The following is a 6731-nucleotide window of genomic DNA, read 5'->3' on the forward strand; positions in this document are numbered from 1 at the left end:
CTTCACCATTGCACCTATAAGCTGCGGTGCGCTCTTGAAGGGCCTCAGTTCACTGCAGTGGGACGACTGCCACCAAAGCCATGGTAATCTCCTCGGTACCTGCCACCGTAATGGCAGTGAAAGACAATCGGCCTGTTGTTCGTGTTTGCTGGGGTCTTGAAAGAAATCATTTTAAATAAAAAACAAAAGCTCCGTATGTTTCTGGCAATGCATGATGCACTGCATTCCCTTTAAAGTAGTTGTCTGTGATTTGATGTTTATTTGATTATTATTATTTATTTTTTTAATGTGCATTTATAAATGCAGACTTTCTGGGCATTGGTAGGATGGATTTAATCTTTTTGCTGTATTTTCTCACAAATCCTTCATGTATGAAAGGAGATAAAATGGGTCATTTTGTATCGTGGTAGTAAAATCTTCAAAATCTTCTACAGCAACCTTGTCCCTCCGTATCACAGCCAGTGTAAAAGTGATTTGGGACAAAATCACAGCTGTTATATTTTATTGGGCTTTTGTTGGAAGACTATGGACTTAAGTTTGTGTTTGTTTTTTTCTTCTCAGTTTTTGAATGGCTCTATCATTCTTAATTATTTGCACAAACAAAACAAGTATTTATTTATTTATTATAATGGAAGAAAGAGAAATAATGTTAGGTGAGGCTTTCCTTATAAGAACATAGAAAGAGAAAGTTTGCAGAAGAACAAACCAGCCAAAAAGAAATACTGTTTAAAATTAAAATGTTTCCTGCTATCAGGGAATGAATATCTGGACCAGTCTTTTCATAAGGCTACTGGTGGCAAGCAACCAAACAGATATTAAATCAGAGTGTGATCACTTAATGAAAGGCATAATGGGATGTCATTCCCTTGGACAAATGGAGATGGATTAAATAAACCAGAAGAGTCCTTTCACACATTTTACCCATCTGACAATGAAAGTTTTCAGTACAAAACTTGAAACACTATCAAAAATCTTTTTAAATAAGGCAGAAAAGGTCTTAGTTTTTCTTAGGAAATGGATAGTGTCTGGACAACTAGACGGGAGCTCTCAAAGCATCAATACAGTCATCAATATAGAATAGGTAATTTAACTTTTAAATTGGGTTCCAAAATAGCTCAAATAATAAAATCCACAGAAGTGGAGAGCCCCCCAACTCAATTAGTACTACTAGTTATTGAGTGCTACCAATATACATCTGCAAATAAAGTGGGGAGAAAAAAAAAATTCTAATATGTCAGTGAATAGGGAGAAAAATAGAATGCTATTAAATCTTTTTGAATTGCTCTAAACTGGGAAAATAAAATGAAAAACTGAAAGAACTAGTCAAACACATCATTCTAAACATCCTTGAGAAATATGTAACATCATACCAAAATACATGCTTTTCAGTCCTCTAGTCTTAATGTAAGCAGAGCAGCTCAGATATTTTCTTGTAACCTCTACTGACTAGTTGACATCACATTTGCATCTAAGTATTCTAAGTAAGTTGAAATGCTTACTGAGCAGGAATGGGAATTGCCATAAACACAGCCTACTTTTGCACAGTAAGAAATTCAACAAGAAAATTTCACAGAAGGAATTTGGGAGATATTTAGCAGGTTATTGGTCAAAGACTTTGCCATGGTTTTGTTGAGGATTTGGCTTGATCTAGTTAATAAAGAAAAATGAGACCACACAAGAACAAAAGTTAAAAGAAATATTCAAACAGCCATTTACTTAGCCATCATGGCTGAACTCAGCTATGAAGAACCTGAGTACAGAAAGACAGAAGAGACCAAAAAGTAGTTGCTGGAACATAATCTCAAGTGCCTTTCCTTTTCTCAAACTTGCGTGAGGTAAAGTCCAAGTTCTTACACCAAATATGTGTTTGTGAAAGAAACATTACCAGTCTTTGTCTCACTGCAGCCAAGAGTGATTCACAATAAAAATGGTATGGGCACTCCTTTGGGGTCTCAGCACTTCACCATGACGCAGATCCTGTATCACACGGGAATATGCTGCACAACTACCAGTGTCTTGGCTCCAGCAGTTCCTCAGGTTCCTCCCACGGTTTAAACTCATCCTCTCCCAGAATCCCAAAGAAATTAGAAGCCTTTTGGCTTTTTTTGTACTTCATCTCAGAAGTTACATGGCAGACATAAAAGCAAGCTGACACATTACATTAAAAATGGGGGGCTTTGCACATGATTTCTGAATGTCTTGTTGCTTTAAAGGTCAAAACAGGTTAATACCGGCCATTAGAGAAACTCACACTTCATGAACAAAAAAGAAAACTATTAATTTTACCGTCCAAACTTAAAATTGAGAAACACAAAGGAAATGCCAGACACAGGTCACCAAGGACAAGCACAAGAGAACAGATTTTAAAAGTCAGTTTTGTAATTGGTTCCCTTCTGATTTCTCTAGCTCCTCTACATATACTTCCACTGATTTGGCATGCTGGAGAGGTATAAGCACTCATTTAAAAGAGATTTGTACTGTCGTAGAGCCTTTTAATATACTGGCTGAAAACCCATTTCACATATTGATTATTATTATTTTTGATCCATCCTTAGCAATCAGACATCAGTTACATACGGGACTTACACACTCCATCCAAATATACTAATCTATGGAAAGTTACAGAAAAACTGCCTGTAAACTTGAAGAGGAGAAATATCTATCACCCCAGGAATCCCCAGGAATAAGAGATTTCTCGTGGTGTAGTGGCAATTAAAAAAAAAAATCCATCTCGAAAGGAAAAGTTATGCAAGCTGACCCAGGATTAATACTTCTATTTGTTACTTTATTTATGCATAACACTCAGATATCAAAGTGTGAAATTCAAAAATGTATGGCCTAAATGAAATCATGGTTGATTGACTTCCATAGTTGGTACTGCATTTTAAGACATTGCCAAATAACAGACAATTCTATGAAAAAATATACTATGAAGCTCCACTGTCATTCTCCATCTTGATTCTTCCATTTCCTGAATGATTTGTTGGTCTTCCCATGCAACAGTTCATTATTGTTATTGCACCAGAAACTAGACAATAAACTCCTTAAAGGCAAAAAAAAAAAAAACTTATGGATTTATTAGCTTTTGTGCATTAACATTTCATTCCTTGCCAGCAAAGCACTTATTCTACTTTCACGTTATTCACTAACGGTGTAACTTTCCTTTTCCTGTCATCAACAGCCGATGTACTTTTCACAGTGTCAGCTGGGTTAAAAGAAGTTTGAAAGAAGCAACGTTTCAGGTCAGACACTAAGGGTGCTGCTGGTCAGAAAACATTATAAAGAATTATGGATTAATCAGCACTGCGTTTTGACAGAATTTCCCACTTGCCCTTTCTAACTTAGAAAACAGTACTATGCTTTCCTTCTAGCAGAGATTTGCAGCTGACTTCTCCAACTCCTTTTCCTTCACATTAGTAAAACTGTGCAGTTAACCACTGAGAGACGAGAAGGAAAGTCATCGTGGCCATTAAACTATTAATATGTGGTAGACATCTATGAAGGGCTGGCCTTGCCAGAGGATTTGGTCTTGCTGGTGGGTGGCTAATAGAGATTGATGCAGTTAGTGTTTCAAACCACTTCTGCTGCGTGATTCAGTAGATGTAAAATTAATGCCATCTGCAAATTGGCAGTGACCACTCTGAAGATTTAATTCAGTTGCTGAAGAGTGAAACAGAGCTATCATAGCTTTTCTTTAAGAACAAAACCCTTCAAATAAGCAGATGTGAAATTTCTAAAGGGTAAAAAGATTCTCCGTTTTCAAATATTGTCTCTTCTGATGGTTCAAGACATCAAAGAGATTAGATCAATATGATCTAATAATCATAGTGTTTTTACACCACAGATAGCTCTCTCTCTCTCTCTCTATTTAAAAGTCTACAAAATACAGAACGTATCCTAAACTTCTTGCTAATATGTCTTAAATTTACTGTCAGCACACCCTCACATCTATATTTGTTTGTGGGCTTTGAAACAATTCTGGGCATCCACAGACCTAAACCTTTGCCAAACTCATTTAGCCTACATCTCTGACAGTTACAGCTGTTCTATTCTACTATTATAATGGATGGGCAACGAATAAAAAATCTTGTTGATTGGGCCTGATAGAGCAGAAACAAAATAATGAGCTCCCGTGGTAAGAACTGAACAATGATCTCAGATTAGATAAGCCCCTAAGAAGCCCAGCTGAAGGGACTGTCACATCAGCAGCAAATAGCTCCAGTGTCCTACCCAGCAAGAGGTTCAGCCTCCGAGCCCAGATGCCTCTGGCATTATGTTAATGCCCAGTGCCTGCTACATCTGTGCACAAGGCCTGCGCCGTCAGCATTTAACTCATTACCCCCAGGAAATCCTACGAGATGCTTGGAATATAGAAAGTATTATCCTGTCCTGTGGTATCTACTGGGATATTTATGTGGCCTGCGTCACTGGCAGTCTCACAAGCACTGATGGATTTAGCTTCAGAGTATCCTCAGGAGGCACGCAAGGATTGCTGTCCTTGCTTTTTCATGATGAGTGCTGAGCAATGGGGAGAGTTAGACAAGTGTTGGCAACTTCACTAGCAAGGTTTTAAAAAGTGACCAGATTGCTGGTCCTCAGCAATCCTCAGACACCAGTGGCAGCAGAGCAACACAACACAAATTTCCGAGACTGGGTAATGCACCCTGTGTCTGGGACAGAAGCAGGGGTCGAAGCTGTATCCCATCTCAATGCCATCTACACCTGGCCTGTCCTCTGTATCCAAAGGAAAGGAATATTACAGTGGAGGATGAGCTGAATTATCTACTACATTGGATTTAAACTTCAGGATATTCAATAGCAGCTGACTCCAACCTGCGTTTCATCTGCATGCATGTGGAAAAAGCCACCTACAGCTCCCTGCAGGTTAATCACAGAATCCCAGAGGATGTAGCCAATAGCTCCTTTCCTATTTCAATGCAGTCTGAATTGGGTATTAACTACCTGCTGTGTTTGGCAGATCTCTTATTCCTAAAATAAATAACTGTATGAAAAGTCATAAACTCTATATTGGACTTTTTCATTAAAAAAAAATATCAAAGTAATGTCAGGTTTTTAGCAGCCTCACTTATTGCAGTAAATCTGGCTTCTACAGCTGTTCATGTTGTACTGTGTGCTTCAGCCAAGTGTAGCTGCAGTCCAACATTTCCTTCTTAAGGTATCCCTTACCTAGAGCAAAGCCAAGTGAATTTTGGACAGGACTAGCGTGCTAGAAATTATGAATGTGCTCTTATTAGAGCAGGTTGCATGTTTTACATTAAATATTCATTCAAATAACAATCCAGCAAAATGTTTGTCAAGATGATAGTTACTTTGGCTAAAAGAACACATTTTTCCTCCAGTCTCCACCAAAACTGGCCCATATTTATCACATCAAGAATCTAAGGACATTACCAAAGATCTTGCTTAAACTCGGCTGAGCTCCTGCATTGGTGCCAGATCCTGCTCTCCTGTTTTATAGCTGTACCGTTTCAGAAATTACTTGGTTCTCACTAGGGACAATCCTTTTACAGGTTCCACTGCAGCTCATAAAAGGGAAAAAAAAGGAAGAAAAAAAAAAAGTAGCATTTTCTGCTCCTGCCTGTTAAAATCCTGCTTGTGTTGAGCTGAAACCCACAGAATGCCTCATAAAGGGATTTGATTTCGGTATCATGGTTTTCCATGAAGAACCAAGTTTACCTCCACTTCACACATCCCTGCTGCTTTCACCCCACTGCCACCACTGCTCCTTCATTGCAACTTTCTCTATCCCCCTTTCCTTAGTTACCAGTTCTTTGTGCTGCTATGTTCTTGTGGACATTTTTCTCATCATGGAAGAACCTTTCTTTGCCCGACCACAGCTGTCTTCTCCTGTTTTTTTTTTTTTTTTTTTTTTTTCCCAATCTACCTCTGAAGCCCTGTCATAAGCCTTCCCACACTACTCTAATTTGTGCTGGGGAGTCTAAAGGCATGTTTGTTTGGTGGGTATTAGGTGGATGGTCTAAAGTGGGTCCTGATCCTGCAGTGGGCTACACAGTGCCTCGGGCCAGGTAGCTGATGGGGCATGCACCAAGCTTTGTGCATGGAGAACAAAAATATGTCTGTGACACAATTCATAAAGGTATTTGCACCACAGCTTATTAAAAATGTTGGACTAAAGAAATTCTGAGCCCTCAGTTGCTTAGAAAACAAGTTTCTTACTTTCATACTTAGTTTCTTCATTTTGTTATTTTTCCACTTTTACAGCTAATGCATGTTTCCAAAGCCTCAGTGTCAACCACTTGTATGGTACAGCACATTTAGGACCCTGTGTTGTTACAGGTCAAGTGGTATCACCATTCTCTTTTTTTCCCCTCAAATCCATGTTGTAAATATGGGCCAAATATACAACAGGTATCACACACAAAGTCAAATCATGAAAGAAAGGTTTCCTCTAAAAGACAGAGAACTTCAGTATTCTACTAGAATTACATACCTTATTCTAAATCAAAAGATCTAGCAAGGTGGTTAAACTAATAAAGTTAAAGATTAGCAATATTGCCATCATGTGGCTACTATAAGTAAATGCTCAGGCATGATCCTGAATTTATTAAGTACCAGAAGGCAGACTGCATCCTCTGAATTCTGCTCTTAAAACTAAGAGGCAATATTTAAAGTTGCTTGTTACTATTATAAAATATGATTATTTCTCTGTTACAGTAGTGATTTATGTAGCAAGAAGGTGTGTACAATAA

The sequence above is a fragment of the Anas acuta genome, chromosome 1 (genome assembly GCF_963932015.1).
Source record: "Anas acuta chromosome 1, bAnaAcu1.1, whole genome shotgun sequence".
Lineage (NCBI taxonomy): Eukaryota > Metazoa > Chordata > Aves > Anseriformes > Anatidae > Anas > Anas acuta.